The sequence below is a fragment of the Ictalurus furcatus genome, chromosome 10 (genome assembly GCF_023375685.1).
Source record: "Ictalurus furcatus strain D&B chromosome 10, Billie_1.0, whole genome shotgun sequence".
NCBI lineage: Eukaryota > Metazoa > Chordata > Actinopteri > Siluriformes > Ictaluridae > Ictalurus > Ictalurus furcatus.
The window spans coordinates 14,247,354-14,274,605 of NC_071264.1; the positions used below are offsets into that span (position 1 = coordinate 14,247,354).

Sequence of the window (27,252 nt, forward strand, 5' to 3'; positions counted from 1 at the left end):
TGTGTGTGTGTGTATCTTCATGTCCAGCTACTTTGTACAAATGTGTCAGCTTGAGAACTCTTTATTTAAAAAACATTACACTTGGTGCACATCAGTCCTTTAGTGCATTATGATTTTCTTTTATACGATTCATCTAGACACAAAACGTCATCAAACCTACATAGGTTTATGCATAAATATATATTTTTTAATTCGTAAAAATTTCAAACAGCACAAAACATTTCACATAGAATAAAACATTTTAAAATCTCCTTTAAAAATGCACTGAAATCTTAATAACGTCTTTTGAACGCTTTTGTATATTAATGAGCCTGTAATGTTATGCAGAAACAGACACACAAACGTCAAAATCATTAATTAAGCAAAATACACGACAAGTCAAAAGTTTCAAGACACTTGACTGAAATGTTTCTCATGAGCTTACAAACCTTTTGATCTAAAGGTATGATTAAATGTTTGAAATCGGTGTTGTAGACAACATTATAATTGTGCCAACATATTAATTTCTTTCATTAGAAAACTAACATTTTATTTACAAAATTATATTTGTTTAAATGGATGACTTGGAGCGAAATATTCTGGAAAGCAGCCAATAAGTGTCCAGCGTAGGTGTGAACTCCTTTAATACTGGTTAAAAAGCATCTCAGGGAAATTCCTCAAGAAATCGGTTTAGAAAATGCCAAGAATACATTTCTGGAGATTCTAGGTAAAAAGGGCATCTTTAAAGATGCTAAAATATTAAATTATTTGGATTTATTTTGGATTTTTTTATCACAACATAATTCCCATAGTTCCTATTTGTGTTACTCCAGAGTTTTGATGACTTTATTATTATTTTAAAATGTGGAAAAATTAAAATTAAAATAAAGAATGAGTGTGTCTAAACTTTTCACTGGTAGTGTATATTAATTTGTTTACCCATGGAAATAAACATTTATTTATGTATCCCCGTCAATAATAATGAGAAACAGTTTTATATTGTATTGGACAAGCGTAAGTTAAAAAACACACACAACACAGAAAAAATTCAGGTTTCACTTTTATTGTTCATTCATTCTGCATAATTCATTTATTATTACAGTATTCATACAATAGTATACAGCTTCAACAAATATCAGAGATTATGCTATAATTAACGTATGGCTATAAGGATATCATGCTTTGTACGAGCAGGTTGTGCTTTTTCGTCTTGTATGTCTGTTCTTAAAAATGCAAATATGTCTGCAAATCATATCATCATCTGTAGCTGTATAGTACTCTATTAACTGTATAAATGTTTCAGATTTCCATAGTGTGCTATACATCATACAGGTTAGATACAATCAAAACCATACCAATGGAAAAAATTTACTTGTTGCAACTGAAAAAAAATGTTACAACATAGAAAAAAAAAAAAAAAAAAAGAGCGAAAAACATTTTTTAGATGAGAAACCTGCAACCCAAAGTTTATATTTATACTCTAGGTGCCAATAAGCAAACAAACAAACAAACAGAAAAACATTTCAAATGATCAGTTTAAAGTTTATATGAATGCAGTATCACAGCATTTTTTATTTATGCTGTTAAATTATGATCAGAAACTTACCTTATTGAAATACTCACCAGTATTAAAGGGGCAAAAGCTAAATTCTTTAAGCAGTCATTGACGGTAAAATATCATTGACGTCATGGTTTTCATCCTGCACTGGGTCAGGGCTACAGATCTGAAACACACCATCCAGGGAGTGGCTCTGAACAGCACTCATAACTCCTGAAAAGACAAAATTAAAACATACAATATGTGCTGATGTGAAACACTGTCTATATGCATCAGCAAATACATGCATATTTACGTATATATTAGATCTATGTTAGTATTGATGAATTCTCAAATCTGATTGGTCACAAGCTGTTGATAAATTTTTTTATAACAGTAGCTCTGACAATACTTCCAGCTATAATGTTTATATTAATGTGCTTGTTCTAACATGTTATTGTTTCTATCGTAATAACATGTTACTATACACATAATGTCTTGTTCTTTAATAAATATTTTTTAGTATTAGCAAATTTTGATATGGTATAAGATGAATAAAACATGTCATGCTGTTAATCATGTTTGGGGAGTCCACTGTTGACTGACATCCTATAATAGCACACTCTGAAGTGTTTTATTCTTTACATATATTACTATATCAACGTACAACTAATAATAATACTGTATATGTTACAATACACTGCATGTGCGCGTATAAAACAATGAATATCAATATCTATTGTGTAACTCGAATAGGTTAAGGTTAAGTGACGGCGTGCTTTTTTCATTATCCAAAGCATTCTTTCCTCATTCCTCTTTCCTATTTCCTCTCCATGCATCTCTAGTACAGCTTTGAATTGTGTTTGAGGACATTAGGAGTAAAACATTGCTGACAAAATGATTTTAAAAAATGAGCAAGATGCTTCCACTGAGGTGATGAGCAATGGGAATATATACAGATTATATTATATTCACTGTTATGTATATATTGTATAATGTATTGAATTCTTATTAATATGCTCGTGTGTGTGTGTGTGTGTGTGTGTGTGTGTGTGGATGAGGTGTGGCTACAATGCAGAGAAAGGTGGGGGCAGGGAGCCGACTGATTAACATGGATACTTGGGAGCCTCAAATGATGCTATATGTGCGTGTCTATAGCCACCGCCACGCCAAAATGCAAGCGGATGCGGATGTGTGCGTGTTTACAAGCAAATAGGTCGGGGAAGCAGAGTTTATCAGCTGTGTGGGTTGACCCCGAGCCTAGAGCCAGACAGGGGTCAGGGGTAAGACTGTCTGGGCACTGGGTTTGACCCCAGGCTCTACCGTATGGAAGGGATGAGTAGGGGGATGGAGGGACTTCTGGTTCCAGTCTAGGGCCCTTAATGTTTCCTCTGGGGACTGGAAAGCAGACAGGGAATGACCATGGCTGCTTATTCATCAGCACATCAGCACTTAGCACCGCAGGCTCGTGTCTGCTTCGTCACAGTGCATAGTCATGCATGTGCGCAGCAATATGATTAAAATCAAATACAACGTCTGTGATATGGAGTGAGCACCGTGTGTGTGTGTGTGTGTGTGTGTGTGTGTGTGTGTGAGTGAGTGAGTATGCACTCAGTAGATCCATTATTTCAAGAAGATCAAATATAGAGGCAGTACAAATGATAGAACCAATCAAAAAGGGGTTTGCTCTAAAATACAGTCAACTGCAGCCGTGGAGTCACAAGGAGAAGGTCAGCACAATACAGTAACAAAATTCACAGCTTTAAACAACAAGAAAACAAGAAATATTTTAAAATGTCCATATTTTAGTTACAAAAGCATGACAAGCATCACACAGCCTGCAATATTCATAAACACAAGCATCCTAGACCAGAACAGAATGGTATCTGATGACGAAGTGTGGACGAAGCATTATAAAATGCGTGAACCATACCAAAATAAAAAGTGAGCTAGGCTATATTTAGGTATGGAGAGCCTGTAAGGCAGCAGAGCTTCCTACCAAGGAGATGTTGAAGTGATTGATCTATTATTTAATTGGGTCTATCTGTAAGTGTTAATTCAGCCCTGGGCACCGTGTTGTGTTCACTAACCAATAACTTTCCATTTAATCACAACGCAATATAGAATTTTTACACAGTTAATACAAGAAAATATTTAAAACTGAGAAATGATTTGTAGCTGTTTTAGTATAAAACATGTCCCAAATTGACCAACTCTGATATTTTATTGTATCCTGGTGGGGTTTATTTTGTGCTTACTGCCTTCCATTAATAAGAACAAATGCTTATTTTAGGAAATATGGATGTCATCTTAGATTGGTGCTGAAATTAAAAACTTAGTAGATTCGGACTCAAAATGAGACGCTGCATCAGGAGATCAGTTTAATGTATGCAGTCTTTGGTTGAGGAAAAGAGGGTGGGGGTTTGCACCCTGTCTGAGACCCTCTCAATAAGCAGAAGGGGGCTTCGAAAGGGTGCGTCTACCCACCAAGAAGGGGTGATGGGCATTTTTTCAAAGAGGAGGGGAGGTTGCAAGGCCTCAGTTGAGCCTGTCGCGCCTGATGTCCCATTAGGAACCGGGAGCATGGCTGGGGGAAACTGGTTAAACCCCCCCTGCCTCCCAGACTGTTATTTAAAACAGGCGGTTGGCGGCATACTAATTCTCCTCCACACACTTATGAATCAAACCCATAAAATAAAGGAGGCACAGGAGACATATATTACCAGAGGAATTAAATAAGTATTGCTTATTTGGAATGGGGTTTTACTGTTTCAGAGGGTTTTACTGTTTCAGAGGTTGGGTTTCAGCTTGGCGCCCTTGAATATAATGATCAACATAACAAGGAGCTGAATTTGTATTCTTACACTTCAAAAAGACGTAATAGCAAAATTTCATATTTCAACCTGATCAAGCACTATAATGTTGTTATGTTACTGTCTAATTTAGTTTCTTTTGGGAGAATACATTTCTGAAATTTTTTTGGAAATGTTTGAAAAAACAGATCCTTGGTGACATGGTCCAGCACTTGTGCTATGTACGTGGAAGACTGCTATTTTTTGAGTAACGTGTCAATGTGGCTACAACGGAGTGAGTGTTTGTGTCACCTGGTTGTGGACGCACAGGTTTTGAAGCAGGACAGTCTGTTCATTTTCTGAGACGTTTTGTCCTGTTGGTCTGCCTGCCTGAAGTTCGGTATAAATCCAGGAAAGACAGCAGAAGGCACATTAAAAATAAATGGTATCTGATCACAGCCCTCCTGAATGAAGAGCTCTGACCATGTGACCAAGTGACCAGAACTGAGACTGGGAGCTAAAATAAACTCTTGGACTAGAAACAGCAAGACTATTTTAGCATGGAACTGAATATAGTGCTATCTAGTCATCTGCATTGCTTGTCCATGGTCAGTTAGGAAAATCCACTTACCAGAACACCTGTACACCTGCTCATTCATGCAATTATCTGATCAGCCAATTGTCAGGCAGCAGCACAATGCATAAAATCATGCAGATACAGGACAACATCAAACATCAAGAATGGAGGGAAAAATGTGATCTCAGTTACTTTGACCGTGGTATGGTTGTTGGTCCCATATGGGCTGGTTTGAGTATTTCAGAAACTGGTGATCTCCTGGGAATTTCATGTGCAACCATCTCTAGAGTTTACCTAGAATTGTGCAAATATATATCCAGTTAGTGGCAGTTCTGTGGGACGAAATGCTTTGTTGATCAGACAAGTAAATACATGGTTTGAGCTAACAGGAGGGCTATGGTAACTCAAATAACCACTCTTTACAACCATGGTGAGCAGAAAAGCATCTCAGAATGCACAACACTTAAAGGTGGGCTACAACAGCAGGAATCTACATTGGGTCCACTCCTGTCAGCCAAGAACAGGAATCTGCTGCTACAATGGCCACAGACTCTCCGAAACTGGACAACTAAAGACTGGAAAAAGACCAGCTGATGTCAACATTTTCTGATGTTTGACATGAACATTAACTGAAGCTCCTGACCTGTATCTGCATGAATTTATGCATCACACTGCTGCCATATAATTGGCAATTGGATAATTGCATGAATGAGCAGATGTACAGGTGTTCCTATTAAACTGGCTGCTGATTGTATAACAGTACATTATTCTATAAAACTGAATGAAGAAGAATTTTAGCACTGCTGTAACAACAGGTGCATACCACTTGATAAATTAATAAAGTAAAGAAAATGAAGATTATAGTACCTTGTATAGATGAAATTGTTATTAGATAATACTTTATTCTATTTAATGCTATTTAAATAGTTACTGTTTCTACACATATTGCCTCAACTCATAGCTTCCGCAGAAAGGAGGGCTCATTGATTAATAATTATAATATTGATATTGTGATAAATTACATCACAGTACAGTTTTCTCGATATATTACAGGCTTCTTCAGGGGTTATTATTCTGGCAATAATTGGAAATACCACTGAAAGCGCATTTTCTAAATGCAGCATTACTTTGCATGTTATGTATCTTGAAAAGTTTCTTCAAGTATTGCAATATGACATCTTTGTAATATCACCCACCCATGATAATCAGTAGAAAGTCCTATCAAACCTTTATGTCCACTCACTTTTGAAGTAGCCCCTGTGGCAAGAGGTGTTACAGCAAAGCCTTTAATAAATGTTTCATGGATATTAAAGAGTGTATCTTTTCACACTCAATAGACCTGATAAGAGATTCAGCCTCTTTTTAAGGTGGTTTTCCATACAACTCTTCAGCCATTACAAGTTTAATTAAGAGTAATTAAGTGCTGTACAAGGTTTAATTATATTAGGCATAATGTTATTATAAACCTGTAGTGGACATGGCCTGTCTAGCGTGAGGTTCCCGGTTCGAACTGAATGATAATGCGACACATAACCAAGTGGCATCCGTAGCAATAGAGACACAGTCCTTGAGCAAATAGGTCTATGGGACGTGTGCACACAGGGGTGTATGTGTGTATGTGTGTGTACGCTGGGAGGGTAAACACAGATGATCTATTTTCGTTTTTTTTATTCCATAGTCACAAAGCTATATTCTCAGCTCATAAGATGGTAGTGGCAGACCGACGACAGTGGAAACCTCACAGCTCTCTGCCTCCCCTTACACACACACACACACGCACATACACACACACACACACACACACACTGCAGGCTATGTTGACACACACAAACACAAGGACCCATGGTTCCAACCCCATTGTAGCCTACATCGTGCCTGACAAAAACGGCAAAAGCTAAGCAAAGGCCATAAACACAGCTGGATTGTGCCCAGTGAAGCTCATACAGTATATACATCCAACTCTGGATCATTTGAGGTTTAACGATCCAGACGCTACCCAGATATATTTACATTTATATATCTAACAATGTATAAATGCAGCTTTCACACTTCTTATTCCTAGCAGTGAAAATCCAACAGAGCTGGTGATCGTGCTGTGACTACTTGCACTTGCATGCAAATTGTGCTACGTTGGCAGGCAGATTGCACCGTCGAGAATATTTCATACATGAAAATATGAGAAAAATGAGGATAATATGTAATTAGAGGAAAGGGAAGTGATGAATCAGTAGCTCTGCGGTATATTTAGTATGCAACAAATGTAGATTAGTAATTATGTAAGTACAATAATAGAGAAAAAAAACTGAAGGAATTGAAAACACCGACAAATAATAATAATAATTATTATTATTATTACAACAATTATTATTACAACAATTATTATTACAATTATTACTACAAATAGATGTAGTAGTAGTAGTAATAATAATAATAATAATAATAGTAGTAGTAGTAGTTGTAGTAGTAGTAGTAATAATAATAATAATAATAATAATAATAATATGTTGTTGTTGTTGTTGTTGTTGTTGAGGTTGCTGTTGTTGTACTATAAAATAAGCTCTGCCAATATCACCTTCCAAATAATAAAGTAATTAATTCAAAGTAATAAATAGCATAAACCGGAAAGGGAGAAAAGAGACCGAAGAGATTGAGTGGGTTTGGCAAGGAGGAGGCGAAACCCCAGAGGCGGGCGAGTGTCAGCCCCAGCTGGGCGGACATTTTGTTGGCATGCTGATAGGGACTTAAGCAGTGGGTGGGTGGGTGGGTGTGTGCCAGGCGAGAGAATGAGTTGAGGCAGAAGGGAAAGAGAGAGAGAGGGGGCTCACAAAAGTGCCGTCACTAGGCTTGATTTCAGCAGGAGGAGCTGAGACGATTAGGGGGGACCAGGAAGAAACGACGGGGTGAAAGACGGGGGAACGCTCCATTGAGACGCTGCCATGGCTGCGAGAGGGGGATCTCTCTTTCAGACGAGCTAATGAAGCATATGCTGAGGTGAATAATGGAATCTTCCAAAGGGTGGGCCGCTGTCTTCGTCCGCTATTCACCAACTTGGTGCCTTTGGAGAGACGTGTCGTGACAGAAAGAGGGCCCTCCTCTTAAAGGGATATCATTGTTTACACAGCAGGGGAGGACGGCACGAATAAAAGCGATGCAGAGACAAATCGAACGTAAAACAAACCATAAAACTGCACGTCAACCGGCTAGTTGCTCTTACAGAACTCACATTTCTCTCTCTCTGTAGTCCATTGGAAGACTGCAGCTGAAATTACATAACCTTGTAGAGAAAATACTGAGAATAGCATGCACTGATACCACAGTCGACGAGGATTAGCCAAGAATTGTCCCAGAACAACAGGGACGGGTTCGGTGTGCGTCATCGATAATCACTTGCGATTACACAAATAAGAGCAAACACATCAGGGGGTGCAACCAGACATGTCATAGGATGGAGCAGACAGGAGCCCCCTTTGACCTTGACCCCTAGGGTCCTTCTTCACCTGCTGTTCAACGGGGCTTCATGAGCAGCTGGGCCGTCTAGTCAGTGCCTGACAGAATATTTTACACTTTCGTCTATTCCCACGCTTGATGAGTAGGTCGTCGCTGCAGGCGGGACTGGTGTTTATGCAGCTGACAGAGAGGCAGCAGCCATTTTTAGAACACTGGGATGCAAATATTCGCTCCTCATCAAGTAGACAACTTCTCCCCCAGACTGCTTCTCTTGGCCTGGATGTGAACAAAACCAGCCTCTGGCAAACAACTAGCTCTTTCTGTGTGTGTGTGTGTGTGTGTTTGTCTTTTTTTTGGCTATGTATCTGCACCCCTCTCCTCTCTGTAAATGGACAGACCTGGGTTAGGCTAAGGCACTGTGTTGTAAAGAGAATTGTGCCGAGAGGAGGGTTCGGAGTGTTTTCATTATGGCTAAATCTCAGACCTGACTCTTCAGCGTGGCCTGTGCCACCAAGCCGACAGTTTAATCATACAAACAGCACTCTGTTCCCATTTCCGCCTCTCTCCTTCACACACTCCACTCCCCGCTTCATAATTCTGCACTCTGCATGCTCCCGCGCAATGCCTGTGTTTTGGGGGCTTTAAAATGACACAATCAGTGACTTGGATAAATGTATGACTGTTTTCCCTCAGACTGTAACCAGCCCCAGTGAACACAGGTCCTGATTTTTAAAGAGGCAGCACTGTGGGTTTTTTTTTTTAAATCCTCTTTCTCCTTGCATACTACTGAAGCTCTTTTATAATGGAAAAATGTCCAGACAATGGATAGTTCATCTTAGGCAGAACTGCATTAAATATCTCCTATTAATTCCATACTGTGGTTACAAACCACACAGGAAATTACTTCAGGTCACATATTAGAAATACACACAAGTCTATTAATAGAAAACTGAACAGATGGAGTGGCAGGCTCTACATGTTTCCAGACCCCATGGTTCATACACATCATAGTTATTATAGCTTTAGCATTTTAGATGTGTACTGTCACAAGTGAGTGAACAAACAACAACTGACTTTTTTCATAAGAAACACCATTTGGCACACCTGTCAAATAATCCGTTCAAAAATGTGAGATTCGTATCAATTCCACACATAGCACTGACACGCTTTACTCATTCAGGTCTGTTTTGGACATCTAGCACACAGCAGATCAAATCACTTGTCATACCAGGTGCATAAAAAAAAGGAAAAAGCAAATGCAGCAAGGGTCGAATTGAGCAATGGCAATAAATGCATTCAGCAACTATTACTTCTGTGGGTGAACTACATTCAATCAATATCCAAGCAAATAAAAGCACTGAGCACTCAGAGCTAAGGAACCCCTTGCACTGAAACACTGCAAAACATTAAATATACGTGCCTTACATTATACTGAAGGGACGCTGAACTCATGGGGTATTTCTGCAGTGCAGCATGGCATAAAAAACTGGATTAAGAATTCTCAAAACAGCAGATTCATGTTTTGGAAATGATCTAATATATTAAATCTACATTAAACCAAATATGTGTGTGTCAATACATCCTTTATTCAACTACAATCACCATGCACTTTATTTGGAACACCTGTACATCTACTCATTTATGCAGTTATTTAATCAGCCAATCATGTGGCAGCAGCACAATGCAAAAAAATCAGGTCAAGAGCTTCAGTTAATGTTCAAACATCAAACATCAGAATGAATGGAAAAACTCTGATCTCTTTGATTTTAACCATGGTATGGTTGTTAGTGCCAGATGGGCTGGTTTGAGTATTTCTTAAACTGCTGATCTCCTGGGGTTTTCACGCAAAACACTGTGTACACAGAATGGTGTGAAAAACAAAAAAACAGAGTGAGCGACACTTTGTTGATGAGAGGTCAGGGGAAAAATGGCTAAATTGGTTTGAGCTATCAGGAAGGATAAAGTAATTTATATAATCACTCTTTACAACCGTGGTGAGCAGAAAATCATCTCAGAATGCACAAAACATCAAACTTGAGGTAGATGAGCTACAACAGCAGAAAACCACATCGGGTTCCACTCCTATCAGTCAAGAACAGCAATCTGAGACTATCATGAGCAGATTCACCCAAACTGGACAGTTGAAGATTAGAAAAAAAAATACCTGGTCTGTTTCTACTCTTCATTCTGATATTTGATGTGAACATGTGATTGGCTGATTAGATAACTGTTCCTAATAAAGTGGACAGTGAGTGCATACTAGGGGTTCTAGGAAATTCCCTTCATCTGTAAAATAAATTTCAGCACAGATTTATTTTATAATTCCAATTATTCAAATATTCATCTCATTATTCAAATGTGCACAGTCATATTCTGGCTATTTATTGGAGCCCTAGATTTTTTCTTTTTATATATATATTTCTGAACTTTCCACTGACAGAACACATTATGTCCAAGTTGACATTATTTATCATCCGAGTAATTGAGGTGTGGATTAATTCAATTCATGTAACCATTCAAACAGGGTAATCACTATAACAACTAAATAAGAAATATAATGACTTTTGATAATGGTGGATACTGTAACAGAATAAAAAATCTCCGGCGAGGCTTCACAGACCCCATTTAGAGACCACAACACAATACTGATCCATACTTATATGCAATATAAGAGTACTTACTATGCTTATACTTATTATTGTACAATATGGACATTTTCAATCCAGTGGCTAATCCAAATAATCTGATTTTTAAGATTTCCAGCTGTTAACAAACTTCCACACAGACCAGGGCTTTTAAAAATCCTTCACCCTTTCCTATTGAAATTATTTTGGAACTTGCCTCACACAAAGTTTCTTTTTATGCACCTGTGGACAGAAAATGTCAAGGATCTGTCTGAATCTTGCTAAAAGTGCAGAAACCCCTTATTTTCAGGCCTCCTGACACTCTGCCCCCTTTTGGCTTGCTAACAGAATTTACCGTATTTGCCTCGCTGCCTGGCTTTGTGTTGAATTATGCATAATTGCGCTAGTGTACTTGCACACATAGCTACGAGTATGATTAGCATAAAAGCTCTCAGTTTTTTGTTTCTTTATAAAGGACAGTGGGGGTGGGGGGATTTTCAAGACATAAAGAATGGCAAGTGATTTGTGGTAAATGTGCGTAATGTGTGTGTGTGTGTGTGTTCACATAAAGAGGCCATGGGGTGTGTTAGCTAGCTTATAAGGCTATATATAACACTGTCCGACCCAAACTAAAAACATATGGGCTCCCCAGCTGCTGTAAATATGTAAATAAGGGGATGAGAGCCAGCCATTTGACCCAGACGAGTTCTACATGACTAGAACTAGCCTAGACCAGACATACACACCCTGCAAAGTCCAATTTTAAAACCCCATCACAGCCTCATAAACCTCCACGGCTTCACGGCTTCAAAAAACAAGAGAGCAAGTGATGTAAAGTGATCGTTCTGTAACGGATGATGTACAGTAAAGAGCTAGATTACATTTAGTCATTTAGCAGACACTTTTATCAAAGATTAAAATATATTAATATATAAACTTAAATATAAACTGAGAAAACAAATACAATGCACATGTGAATCATTTCAGCATACTAAACTCCTGTGAGAATGTTCTCAAAATAAAGATGTATTACATTTTATTTTTGTGAGGTGTCCATTGTTAATTTTAGTTATGCAAGTTGGACAAATATATATATATATATATATATATATATATATATATATATATATATATATATATATATATATATAAATGATCACAAGCCAGTTTAGTTTGTCTTTAAAACACTGTAGAAAAACTTGCAATTGTTTCCCTTTTAAAGCCTTGGGAATATTATTAAATAAGCTACATCCTCACAATATTTTTTGAAATAATGTGACATTGCGGCTTTTCTAGGTTAATGTATTTATCATCGCAATTACAGGGCAACTTTCAAACATCTTTAATTATGTCATTAAGACGTTGGCTGAATTGAAAATAACATTACTAATAAAAGCATTAGAGGTTTGGTGTGTTCACATTAAATAAATCAATAGAAAATGAAAGGAAAAGACAATCTCAAGTATAAATGGTTAATTTGTGGAATCCATGCCATTCCATAATAAAAGAAAATGTTATCCAACTGCCATAAAAATGATATTATTAGTGAAAGTCAAACATCAATTTCACTGACGAGAATTCTCAATCAGGAGAGTGAGACTGCTCGAAATGCAGGCGTTAAGGCTTATAAATGATCTCTTCTGTACAGCAGTCCTGTGAAAACAGTCTCAGTATGAAGTTAATGCAGTATCAATGCGGAACCAGAAAGCTGAGGAACCACAAAATGCAAGGTGAAAGAACAAACATTTTTATAAAACTCCATGCTTGTTCTTATTAAATATCCTTTTCTGTTATTCCAACAGCAATTCAAAACCATTTATCCTTGACTGAAATGTTTCCACAAACTCATAGTACATAACTGCAACTCATAATTGTAGATGCCAGTTGATCTGCTTAAACTGCTAGGGATCATGTCCCTGATTGCCCGATCTGCAGAACAGTAATACACATGTAAAGCGCTGTATTGTATGGAGGAACACAATGTTGCCCGGTGAGAGTGTGTGTGTGAAGGGCGAGCATTGCTGGGTCCCACGATGCAGCAGCGCACCAAGGCCTATGGTGGCGACTGCTGCGCATGCTAATGAGGTCATTATGTGGGGCTGTGTGGAGTTGGGCCCTGCGACAGAGGGATTTGAGTAGCACCGGCTAGTTCAACTAGCCCAGGCACAGATGTCACAGATGGTACAGTCGTCAGGTGCTTTGTGACTGGAAAAGCCACGTTTCTCTCATTTAAAGCAACAGAATGCTAACGTGGCTTAACATAAGGACGAATAAATTGTAAAATAGTACAAAAGACATGAGTGGCAGGTACATGCTCCAAAGTGCTCAAAAGCTGCTCACAAAGATTTGTGTGTGTGTATGTGTGTGGCTCAGTACAGTAACAGTTGGGCGAATATGCAAATGCAATTATAGACGATTTACATGCGGGCACTGATTAAGCAGATGGCTGGTGTTCAGAGTGGCGCCATCTTGGGTAAAGGGACAGCTGGCAGATGGTGGCGGCCATTTTGTCAGTGGCGCTGCCAAGCTCAGACACTGCCTGGCATGTGTGTAGATGCTATGCTGGCATTCTAGTGCGTAATTTACTGTGGGGGTTTGTACCCAGTACACTAACAGCACTTTATATAATATGCTGATTATAGCTAGGTTACAAATAAAATTACCCAAACATGACAAACGCAGATGTTAAACAAAGGAAAGGACACTGTGCTCAGTGCTTTATTGCAGTTTTTGTGTGAGTTTGATGATTTTGTGAACCCAAGGGGAAGCCTGGCTTTCTCCCACAGCTGCTCCTTGATGAAATATAGCAATTTAACTAAGCACACAGGCAGTGTATCTGGAATTTACACATCATTCTGTGCAGAAGATACTGACTGAATTGTAACCAATGATTAAAACAGATGAAGAACAGGGGTGCGCTTACCATTTCAGAGGATTAGACTCCATCATCTCCTGGCAAACTTCATTCCTTAAAGAATCCATGGGGACATGGCACTACCTTTAGCAACATACGCACTCCATTCACCTATGTTCGTTGTGTCTCATGGAAGGAAATGGAGCTTTCCTTATCAGCTCTGGATCAGGGAATGACTGAAAACAATGTGTGACAAACACTGGGAAAGTTTATTGAGTCATTTTGGTCCTAGTTTGGAGCTCAGCTCCAACTTTGCACTCCGTCTGAATGGCATCTTATTAAAACCTGGTACTGTGGAGGTCCAGAAGTATTGAAGTATGCAGAAAGAGTGCCGAGCCTCTTCATGTGGATTAAAACCAAAGCCTTTTTAGAAGCTCTCAAACAGTGGCGAGAATTTTGAAAAAATCATCTAATTTAATCTACAACAGAAAAGGCGAAAAAATGTCGTCCAAAAAAGACAAAAGTTCAAGTTGTCCTCTCTTGCCAGCTCATCTGATGTAGAGGCTTGGAGGAGGGCCTGTAAGAGGGATTGTACGTCAAGCCCTCATTCAAACAGTCGATGGGAATGTGCACTCACAGTAAAAAAGGAATCGAGGAGAGGGAAGAAGGCCTTTGACACTCTTTTTCTGTTCATTCTCCCGCAGACAAAGTTTTATCAAGTGGTGTTGGGACTGAAGGTCCCTCCAGCAGAACCACACACACACATACACACTCTTGCTCTCACACATGGTCCGCCTTTGGCTGATGCAAGTTGACTGGTAAAGGGAGAGATGAGCGCTTGTGATCCCTTGGCACCATGGCCCGGGGCTGCGTCGCCCGACCCCTGGCAGCCTCTTCCCTCCGTATTGATTGCTCTGCTGAGGAGCCTGTGCCCGGTGGGTGCAACTGCCCGCCTCTGCTGCCCACTCCGTTGAAGCCTGGCCGGCCCCTGCTGTCTCCCCGAGACCCCGAGACACAGAGCCGGAGCCTCATGAGGAGAGGAAGAAGAGAGGGAGGAGAGGAAGAAGAGAGCCGGCGGCGGTCCACAGCTGTGTTCACCTGCTCTCAGTTCAGTCCTCCATCATCCCATATTCCTACTCCCACTCTCGGCTCGTTCTCTGCCTCCTGCCAGCAAACAACAACAGATAGGGGGGAACAAAAAAAAACAAAAAACAAGTTCAGCTTAACTTTCAATCTGAGTGTCAATCCGTGACTTTGATCAGAAAGATGTGTAAGGTGGATGTTTTGGCATCTTCTCACAGTTTGTAAGGTGAACTTTCTGACCTCAGATTTTTAACATGCTGAAGTTGAAGATTTTTTGAGTTTAGGATGTCAGACTGAAAGAAACAGCCTGCCAAGTGCACTTACTGCCACTACCTCTGATGTTTCTTTGCTTGCAGTAAAAAGAGTTTTGGCCAAAAATATTGTGTGTTGTAAATAGAATATAAAAAGACTATATTTCTGAAACAAATTCGTTCTTCTTTTAGGTTGTGCACAAAATTATTTCAATTATTTCAGAGGCCTCCTATCATGCAAATGATTGAGAGGGATAGTTTGATAAACTTCAGGGTCAATTATGTGCTTAAAAGCATTCCTCCCTCTCCTAGCATAAAAAAACCCCAGAAACTGGTAAATTAAAAAAAAAAAAAGATGAAAAAAAGAAGTAAATACTTTTGATAAGTTGTAGCAAGTGGTTCGGAGTTGGGGGAAAAGGGGGAAGCGCAGCTCAGATGGGCATGGGGTGGAACTGGGGTTGTGTCTCAGACACAATAATACTATTCATTGGGCTCAGACGTGGGTGTTAACTCCCCTCTGGCTGCGCACAATGGTGCTCGGCGGCATTGAGACAGCCCCAGTGATACTGTTAGTTCAGGGCTGCGGTCAGCCGGCTGTGTGAGAAAGAGCCGGCATTGTGTCCATGCGGCAGAATGGATGGAGGGAGGCTTGAGAGGTGAAAGGCAAAGAAAGAGAGAAGGCGGGGTGGGGGTGGGGGGTTGGGGGCAACACAGAGGGTGTTGGAGGGAAATGAGGGTAGGAGGGTTTGCCCCATGGCACTGGACTTGGGGGGAAAAATGAAAAGAAAAGAGAGGCTGGAGAGATAAAGATTGAGCTATAAATATTATTGAAGCAGCCCAGCATGGAGCTAAAGAGGCATGGAGGCAGGGGGCACAAAAAGGAAACCAAAAATCCAAAATATAGGTGGTAAAGCTTGCATTTGAGCAGGCTATTTAAATACATATCAAATATTTCCATAGTTAGTATGTATAAAAGGCAGTAGAACTGCATGCAATACATGGATCATACAAGCAGGAGAAGGAAAGAAAGAAAACAGGGAATGAAAGCATGGTTGAAATCAGGCAAATAAGGTCTGACTACCACAAGATTCATGTCACTTCGCTCCATTTCCCTGTCCTTGAGTCTTGGGATGGAGTTTGGAATGAGAAAGAAAACTGAAGTGAAGGGGAAAGAAAATGAAATGCAGGATAGGACTGATGGGGACATGAATGCTAACATAAAACACCAAGCAGATTCATGCTTTCTCTTCACAAAAGCAGAGCTAATAATTATAGTTTGGCATTGGGGGGGGGGTGTCTTCCTGCAGCCTCTGGGCACAAGGACCATCAGACAGAGTTAGAATATATTAAAAATGTGAGCTTTCACTCATGGGCTAAAGGATTCAGAGAGGATACATAGAACAATACACAGTATGCAGATAATTTAATTACCAGTGCATAAAGACTGCAATGGTTATTCGTCAACTTCTGAACAAATGTCCTCGCAAAGTGGACTATCCAAGTAACACTGCGAGCTTTACAACAGTAATATTAAAGCAGGTGATTTTACTGATCTTACAAAATCTTATAAAGTCTTTCTCTGATCGAACAGTTATGTGGTATACACTCAACTAAGAAAAGACAGGTTCATTTAATATTCTCTATAGCGACAAGTTGGAAGCACACACACACACACACCCACACCCACACATATGCACACACACACCAATTCAACCTGCTTTTTATGAGATTTTTATGAGCACTACTTTGTTTCCTTTCTGGTTAACACTCAGCATCTGTTCCCATGGCAACGCAACCTTCTTTTCTGCTTCTGATTGACATGAAGCTGAAGCCACACCCCTGGTTTCAGCACAACCCACAGCACTTCTTCACCCTTATGTTACACAGCTCATTCTGCATATTAACACTATCATTATTACTGCGGTTATATATTATCCAGCGACTGTGTGAGACTTTACTGTCTCAATTGTAAGACTAGGATTCAATATAAGGACCTTAAATATAAGCTTAAAATCTCAGCTGGAATCACAGAAACGAGAAGTGTGAACGTTCAACCCTATCAAACCAAAAGCCCTACAGCAGGTGTGCAGCAGCCAAGCCCAGCTGTGGTCATCGCTACTAATAGGCCGTGTTATTGGGACAAGATGTTTGATGTAGATGCTGGAGATCAGAGCAGGGCAGGCGGTGGTTCATTCTCGCCGAACTTGCCGCTGGAGCCCACCAGGGAGCTGTTCGGCTCTCCGCATCTCCTCAGCGCTGCCATTTCATCTCCGTGGACCCTCTCGCCTCTCCCAGGCCCACATGAATAAGTAACGAGGTGCACAGACTCAGCCTGGAGCTTTGAAGCCGTGAGTGGAGCTGGATGAAGCAGGACTCGATGATCCGGGAGCTCTCTGGTCAGGGGGGGATAATGTATCTCAGTGGCCTGTGGGCTGTTCCATTGTCCCAGTGGAGGGGATTACACCGGGGCGAAAGGGACCTGACAATGTGACACTCCTGTGAGGGAGGGCTAGCAAGCTTCCCTGCCAATGAGGGGGGCGGTTAACTTCTCACCAACTCAATTAGCTAAGTTGGGCAGGAGTAAAGAGCCCTAAGCAGGAGAAAGGAGAAATGGGTAATATGGGTAAGGAGGACTGAGCGAGATGGGGAGAGAGAGAGAAAGAGGGAGAGAGTAACAGACTTAAGGGTTTAACATGGGATTAGAGGAGGGATGTGATGATGAAAGAATGAGAAAGAAAGCAGGCCTAAATAGACAAGATGGACAGGAAAATATGTGAAAGCAAGAGTAGACAGACTAAAGACATACAGTTCAGGACTGGCCTCATGAACTTAAATGGTTTTGACTACATGTGTATGCACAATATTACAAACCTAGATGTTTATTCAATAATGGGAACTAATACTGTACCAAACAAGACAAAGAAATATACCAAAGTGGACAGCACAGGAAGTCATATTGACTTGCAAAGTGTTTCACTGCCTACACAAGCTTAGAATCTGCATGTCCTTTCAGGGAGAATGCAGACCAATATTTAAAAGTCAGACATTCATATACATAATACAGGTAGTGATTTATCAACATTAAGTCTATGACATCAAGTTTTGGAAGACTTGCAATAAACACGAATTTTAGAATCCTTTGCAGAAACCATGGTGTGCAAAAGTAGCTACTTGTTTTGTTATATAGTACGGAGGTGGATGAATACGACATGTTTGCATTATGGATGTGACATGTCTGAAACAGACCACACGGCTGTATAGTGAAAAAGGAATTCAAAATTAAGAATAAACTATTAACTACTAATAACAAAAGAAATCTGTAACAGTTCATGAAGGTATAGGTTGGGGTTAGAGGTGGGTTAGCGTCTGTACTGTATCTTAGGACTTTCAATCATATTAAATCAAATGAAATCCAACCACTTCACCATCACTCATTCAAACTTGTACAAATGCTTTGTGAGATCAGGTTCCTCCAACCTTGAAAGTGAAAACTGAAGCAGTGCAGTGTGGCTGGGTGAAACATGACGTTTTATTTGCGAGTGGCTCTCAAGTTTATATGCTCCTTCAATCAGAGTGGTTAAATGCAGACATTTAAACAAAACAAACTAAACAAAAATGAGAAGCAGGTCTCTTAGTGAAGACAGAAATAAAGGCATGCAGTCTAAGAACCCCAGTTAGGGCTGCACAACATGGACAAAAATATCATACTGAGATTATATGGCTACACACTGCAATTGCATTGTCTTTCTGTGAACTAATAATGTGTCACAATTAAAGAATGTCTTGCATTTGTTTGATCATATTTTTGCTCATAGAAAATAACAATTACATGCTATTTAGGAGTGAGCAGAATGTAAGTGATAACGCACGATGGGTGTGCTGTTTTAGGAAAATAATCCATGTCATGGTAGGTGTGACATGGCCCAATGTAAAGTGGAGGATTATTTTCCTACAAAAGCATGGTCCGAGCTGTGTTATTCCTCTTACACCACAGTGATTTGATGATCATTTTTAATTTATTAATGATTGACATTTTTATGTTATGATCTTCAACCAACTCTCGTTTCACTCTCTTGAAGTTGATACGACCAAAAAAAATAAAAAAGCCATGTTGTCATGTTACTGAGAAACCAGAAAGCGCAAAGTCCTCTTCTATACACGTGCCTGTGACCGAGCAGTTATTATAGAAATGATAATGTGTTAGAACGAGTGCACTAATATAAACCATTTACATTACAGCCAGAACTAGTGTCAAAGCTGCTGTTATAGAAAATCAATCCACAGCTTCTGATTCAAAAATTCAACTTTGCTGTGGTATAATACAATATAATATTGATGTCATGATTATTTGTCATGTAAACTTTTCAGAGATATGCTAGGTAGCTTTAGTATATTTCAAAAAATGTGACTGGATGCATCAGATTATATACTGAAATTTTACCCTCAATCTTTAAAATTGTAAAATGTAATAATTTTATACTGAATGTATTATTTTCTCTCCTTTTGAGTCTGAAATATTTTTGTAGCATAAGGTTTTTCGAGCAAAACTATTTTTTGCATGTTTCTTAGCAAGCTTATATGTCATGATACATTGCATATATTTAAGAAATCTTCGTGTCATGACATAGTCCACCCCCAATACTCTATTTTGTGCAGTTATTTTAATGTAGCACATACTGTAGCTCTTTAATAGGACAGTCTTTGTAGGAACGCACACACAGGCAGTGGTGTGGACAACTTATTACAGGCCTCAGTGGGACTTCCCTACGCCCACCTCCCTCAGTGCTCAGCTTCCCAACACGCACTGCTCTCGTATTGATTCTGCGAGTGAGCGCGAGCTCTGCTACCATCTCCACCACGCTGCCCACTACTCGCGTCCTCTCCGACCCCATCATCGCACTCATCAAGGTTAAAGAACTCTCCAGAAAAAGAGAGGAGAATGTTATCTGACTTCATGAAAGTGACTGCCTGAGGGCCCTACTGGGAGAGAAGCATCCTCGATGCGCCATCTCGCTCCGACCACCAGCGCCCTCCCACTCAAACCCACAAAAAAAACAAAAAAAAACAGATCAGTGTTGAGGAAGTATAACATTTTGCTTAGGGTAGAGACCCCTTGCAGCTGCATGAACAGGAGCTCTGTAATTACTTAACATGGACTCTGTACATCAGCATCTCGACCTTGGAATTTACATTTTCAGTTTCGATTCAAAGTGGAGCTGAGGGTTGAGGTTGCGCTTCATGTTTATGGTTATCTTGCAATGGTTAAGGAATAGCAAATGTATATATATATATATATATATATATATATATATATATATATATATATATACGTATACACACACACACACTGCCCACAGCTGTACCTTTAGATGCATAACGTACATCTAAAACCTTGCCGTAAGATTCTCCGAGCCTTAATCGAAGACTATGTGATCTATTACAAGACCGCTGTATCTAACAAAGGGCTATTCTGGGCCTGAGGAACCACTCTCTAGCCCCACACCAAATTAACAGGCCGTGAGTTTTCCCTCATTGTGCTGGGTAATTGCCACAATGCATCTTCTCGCCCAGCTAATTAAGTGAGTCTCCCCCTTTGTCTCGCTGCACTCCAGGAGCCTTTGAACAGGAGAAAGAAAGCAGAAAGGAAGACGGCTGGTGCACTGGTGCTTGTTTACCAAAAGAATGAGGCTTACTATGGGACAAATGTGCCATAAAAGGGTGTAAACTGGACGAGGTGGGTGGGTAGGGTGGTGTGGACGGAGTTATACACAGTGCCGAAGTGTATATGACCTGCTTTAACAAGATGGCACCTATTATCGTGAAGGGAATGTTAGGTTTGTGTTCCCTAATGGACTGCGAGGTTGTAAAAACATGTATTCGGCTGGACGTGTTCCTCGTAATCTTTATAATAATAAACATAATAAAGCATGCAATCACAGCGCACATTACAAATATTAGCAAAACAAAGGATGCCACTTGAGTGTTCACAATATCTATAAAATGTTCTCAAATGTTATAAATTTATCAATACTTGTGCTGCACCCACTATAACCATAATATGATGAAAATAAAGCAATGATTTGTATCATAGATATCATATACAGATATGTCTTCCACTACTTAGCTGTCTTTAGACTTTTCTACAGAAAGCAGAAAGCCTTGGTTGTTTTATACTTGCCTTTTATTATACTCCTAGACTACTATAGACAGAGCAGAGGTCTCATCTAAATTCCTGTCTGTGCAGGAGTTGCTAGGAGAGTTGCTATGTGCTCTTGCCGTCCCCTCTCCTCGCCATTGTCTAAAGTAGCTGTCTTTCACGCTTCAGTCAAAGCAGGCGCTCTAAACTCTGCTGCACTTCAGTCTTAGAGGAGACATGCGTAATTCTGCAGAGCCACACACACACACACACAGGACTCACAGTCAAGTTCCTTCCAAGGCCTTGACAGTCCAACGACTTCACATCCAAGCCCTCTAGTCTTCAAGGCAACAAAGCTAAGGGGATCTGGCTATGTGCATTCAAAGCAAATGCATGTAATTTGTATTACTCTTTTTATTATATAATTATTAGATTATGAATTGTTGTATTTTCATTTGAGTATTTAATGCTGATTTTGCATTTGAGGCTTACAATAATTTAATTTGTAATAGCAAAGACTATAATTAAAGTGGGGTTTTTTCCAATATACTTTTCATTTCAGCCTCCTCAGTATAAAACCTATAAGAAGTGGCTACATATTTATTAAAAAAACATTGCAAGGCTAGATGGTAGGCATCAGACTGTGTGTGTGTGTGTGTGTGTGTGTGTGTGTGTGTGTGTGTGTGCGTGTGTATGTGTGTGTGTGTGTGTGTCCCACTCCTACCAAATGCTTGTTAATTTACAAAATCTAGAACTGGAATAGAACTAGACAATGGTTTCAATGTGATCAAAATTAGTGTCAGGGTCCTTGCTTGCCCCCTCCCTGTCTCGGTCTGGAGGTGGCTGTGTGTGCACATGTCTGTCTGCACACACCGAATAAATGAGCTGTGTGTCCGCATTGTGCGCACACAAGCCCAGTGTATATATTAGCGCTGTGACTTGACCCTGACGGGCCTGGGCCACTGTTTGGGCCCATTTGCCGGGTCGTGGGAAAAAGGGGAGACCTCTTTTCACAGCCGCTGCGGCTGTTGCATTCGGCCAATGAAGGAGCGGAGCCCGTCGCCCCCCTCCCCGCTGCCCCCATTCACGCTGCAGCCTGCTGCCTTTTCACAGCGCTTCCCTCATCCTCCCCCTCCTCCCTCACTCTTTGGCCCCCCACCCACCCCTTCCATCTTCAGAAATACACCTCGCTATTGAAGCAGCGTGTTGCATGGCGCTGTCAGAGAGGCCTGCCTGGGCCTTTCTCTTCCTGAGAAAATCAACTGCCTCTTCAGACACTGGAGATGTTTTTCAGCCTAAAATGGCTAGCTTTTTCCAAGGAAAATGGGTTTTTGTCCTACCCTTTAACGAATAAAAGACATTATTTAAACCTTTATCTTAAGCAAGAAAGGAGAAATATGCAGGCTTTAATTTATGTCAGCATTCGCTCACTCCGCATGCAGCAGCCACTCGCCAGATTTGCCTGCCAGCCAATCAGTGCATTCATTTAAAAAGATTTATTTGCTTTCAAGCTGTATAATGCAACAGCTATACTTTAAATCAACTTACCGAGAAAGCCATGCACAGGCACCTCAGCCATAAATATCTTGAGAATTTTTCCCTCTCTATTTTTAGGCAAACAATATTTCTGGTGGAAAGAAACTGCTAGGATGTTCTCTCCTTCTGACATGTAAACTAGGGAGTGATGTACAAAATGAGGACATGAACTACAAGATAATACGCCTCTTCTCTCAACAAAACCCCCAAGAATCCTCAATACGTCACACAACACAACTGCTCTTAATGTTATTTTACACTGAACAGTTAATTCCTGATACATGACTAGAGCTAGAGCATTACACATAACGAGGCACAGTTTATTGCACTTATATGCAGCAACTGTAATTTTGTACAGACAGCATTTCAAAAACACTCAATTTTATAGATTCTCCTTTTTATATAGAATTTGTTTAGCTATGCAGCCTCTTCTCTCTCACTTTAATTGCTTCAAAAATGCTGCTTTTGATTGATCTGTGTACACTCTGCGTTCGATTTGGTGAACTAATATGAGGCATGCAGCTCAGATGTTTGAGGCAGAAGAAGGGAGAGAAGAGGCTGAGGCTGAAAGGTAGTTAGATGCTATAGAGTGGGGGGGAGATAGCCACAGGCAACCGAGTCCCCTCTGATCCTCTCTCTCTGATTCCTCAATTCAATTCTTCCTCTGGGCAAAGCTGGGTTAGAACTAGGCCAATGTCACAGACTGTTTCTCTGTCCTAAAAGTGAAAAAAGAGAGAGATTTCTTTCTCTCCATGATGGAAAGCCATATTTTCATGATAGGTCTCACTCTGAGCTGAAGCCTGCTGTGTGCTGAAGTTTGTGCTCTTCTGCCCTCAGCTTTCACTTTTGCAGTGACTAATGCGTTAGAATATTGTAGGTGATCAATGGATCTGTACCGCTAACGTTCTCCTCCATTTCTTCAAGAAATAGGATGAAGAAGGAGAATTCCTGTCGCCATCTGACAAATGTGACAGAATTAGGATGTCTGGCCGTTTTACAAGAGCCTTGTCAGCCACACTGGAAAATGGATCACAACATATTCTTCCATTACAAAAGTGGATCAATACTACAGCAACGTCTCAATATGTACTTTGAATTGCGAAATGTGGCCTACCAAAAAGTGCAATGTGATATTGAATGTAATAGCAAATATCACAATAGTACTGCATAAGAATGTAGGTCTTGGACCTTGAAGGGGTTCTCAAACATTTTGCATCCAGGAACCCCTTGAACCATAAAAATAAATTAGACAGACTCTGTCGACGTAAATTTATCAACATAATAGCAGTATTGAAATATTAGGTTAATTATTTAAGTGTGTACCCTAAATATAAATACACAAAAATATTTTGGCTATTTATTGGAGTTTTTTAATTCCTGAAATTTCCAGTAACAGTATTTCAATTCACATGAATTGAAACCAACTGTGTTTTTTCAATTCATGTGACCAGTGAAATACTACTAACCTGCCCTAACTAGTATGGATGTTTTGATGGCGACTACAGAGTATTTCATGCTATGATAATATGCTGTAAATATAAATGTAACGTAAAATGAAAATAACTATTAAAAAATGTAATGGACACTGGTGGGTTGTCATTTCCATCACTGTAACAAAATAAAATCACAGCTATGCTTTGCAGACCCCTGGGTGCCCCCAGACCCCACTGTGAGTATCACTGCTTTAGAGGAATCAGTGAAATTACCAAAAGTGGGAAAAACACACCATCACATCAGGACTTCATAAAGACTTTTGCATGCTTTCTTCAGAGCCCTGCATTAGTGACATAGGGGTACTGTAACCTCAAGGTTGTAAGAATTGTGGCATAATTTTATTTATTTTTTTTATTTTATTTTATTTTTGCAAACTATAATACTTAGCTGGGGCTGTGACATACTTCGCCAGTGCAGCAATAAAGACAATAGACAATAAAGTCTTGTCATTACTATGTACTTTGGTTTGAAGGCTGAAAATAAAGCAAAACATTTTAAAATAAAAAAATAAAGGTGTATTTAACTCATTAATGGGTGCATCTAAAACACCACAACAAGATTTTTAAACTGCATCTAGAGACATATTAGCTATTAAAAACTGCAAAATGTGAAACCGTTGTTTGACCACTGTAGTTCAAAAGGAAAGCACTAGTGCAAAAGCAGAGAGAGAAAGAGTAAGAGAGTAACTCTGAGATTTTTATGTGCCAGCAGAAGAAGACGGAAAAAGGTACTCATTTCTTTTTCAATCTGTGTTTCACAATGCATGTGTGCCAGGAGAATTGCAGCTAAAGTTCAGACTAGGTGCCTGCCCCCATCTTGCAAAAAAAACCACTAGAGTTGTGGGGGAGTGAAAAAGGAGGGAAAATTGTGCCATTGAACTCTGACTTGAGATTGTGAGGCAAAAGAAGAGAGCGAGTCTGGAGTGGCTTGGAGGGAGAGAGCTTCAGGATGAAGTGGAGGAGATGGAAGGAGGGAGGGAAGATGGGCGAGAGGAATGAGGAGAGGGAGGCAAGGGAATTAGGAAGGTGAGGGACTAAGCCACCCTTACAGCCTTTCCACATGAGCACACCTTATAAACACCCCATGCAATATCGTAAAGGGATTGGGGGATGGACAAAAGAATTAAAATATAGATTACAGAAATGGCCTCCACACTGGCTTATCTGCCAACAGCAAGGAAACTAACAAATTGGATAAGGGCATAATGTGGCAAAGCGTAGAAGTGAGTAAGGAAGAAAAGGGAGAGTAAAAGCATGTCACCACAACCCCAGGTGATATACTTCTATACATCTCATAGTCATAAACTGTAGAGATCTTACTAACAACTCATCCAAATAAACATGTGGCATTAAAATATTACTATCATTAATGTCATTAATACAGACCAAACTAACTACAAATGACTACAGATGTCTCATAAGAATCATGAAATCTTGTAAGAATTCTCATAAGCATCTCATATGGATTATTCAGTTTCCTACAGTTTAGGCTTGCAGTGTGTGTTCAAACTGATCTCTCAATTCACCAAAATATGTGAATACAAGCAGAACAGGCAGTCCCTAAATCGTAACCTAAGCATGAAAATGAGAATGAGTGCAAATCTTGACTTGAAAATCATGACAGATTTGCAGTGTGTGACATGACAAGCAGCCTATGGGTCTAGTGCAGGAGTGCGCCATGTCTCTTTATGGATGAGCACAAACAGAAGCCGTGAAATAAACGTAGCAGCCGCCGCCATGAAGAATTTCACTCTGACTCGAGTCATGTGACTTTCCCCAGCCTTACAGTTTGCCACAAACGAGCGAGGGCAAATGCTGTTGCCATAGTAATCCCCTGTATGTTTGCTATCCTGCACCGAGGTTTTTTCATTTTTGTTTTTGTGATAGAGGACGGCTGCTTTCTCAGATCATTTAAAATGCTGTACTTCAAATAAAACAAATCTACTTCTAAGTCTCTCGAGTATGAACTACGATGGTGCCATTAGCGCCAAGTACGCAGTTTGGTGAGATTCTTATTTTTATCGGTTTCTACTGTGTTAACCTGCATTATTATGTTTGTATGTAGTTCTGTGCATAACTGAAGTCAGAGTGGAACTCAAGGTCACATTGCCAGATATATTAAAGCCCCAGGGGCTGTAATACTCACCCAAACTCTGTACTCTTACTTTGTGTTTTTGGCCTTGACTTTCAGCATCTCAGGCCGTGCTCCACATCTGTACAAAACAAAACAGAGGTATTTGTTGGTGAATACATATAGCTCCAAAAGAATGCATGTTTTTATGGTCATAAAAAAATCATACATTTCAAGCCACTTAAACTAGTGTAGATTACGTTTCAAGAACTGTGAAGGCTTGCATTACTGCTCACTGATTCTCATATTCCATTTATTAAGCTATAATGTATTTGTCATATCTACTGCAACAAGGTCAAGAAGACCTTCACAATTAGGCGGTGAATCGCTAATGCCCAGTCTGCAGCTGTCTTACACACACACACACACACACACACACACTGCAAATGGCATTAAGGCTTTATATTCTATTGAAAAAATTAATTCACATAAATTCACAAAAACCAGAGAAATTATTTGACACAGATTTAAAATAAAGTAAAATAAATAGACTATTCGTGTATGTTCACACTAATAGCACTAACATATAACACATACAGTATGAGCGAGCAGTGAGATTTTTCTAAAATCAGGTTTTCTGATTTAGTGTTACACTAAATCTTCTTATATAACCACTGAGAGAAAAACAAAACATTTGAAATAAATATATATGTAGTCCCTAATGCTAAATAGACTACAACACAAATTACTCGAGAAATAAACAAGAAAAGAAAATGTGACGAACACAAAGTAACAAAGGAACAGCATGTACTCACTTTATAAAGCTCAGATTTGTAGCACAGAAAAGCTGCTGCATTTGTATTCACAACTTT

General features: G+C 39.7%; 1 long non-coding RNA gene across 1 annotated transcript; it reads right to left on the bottom strand.

The window, feature by feature from the left end:
- On the bottom strand, positions 1–27,252 carry LOC128613981 (uncharacterized). The gene is made up of 3 exons (XR_008386964.1): positions 26,456–27,252; positions 13,880–14,974; positions 1–1,750 (listed from the first exon to the last, which is right to left on the bottom strand). It is a non-coding gene; the product is annotated as an uncharacterized LOC128613981 (long non-coding RNA).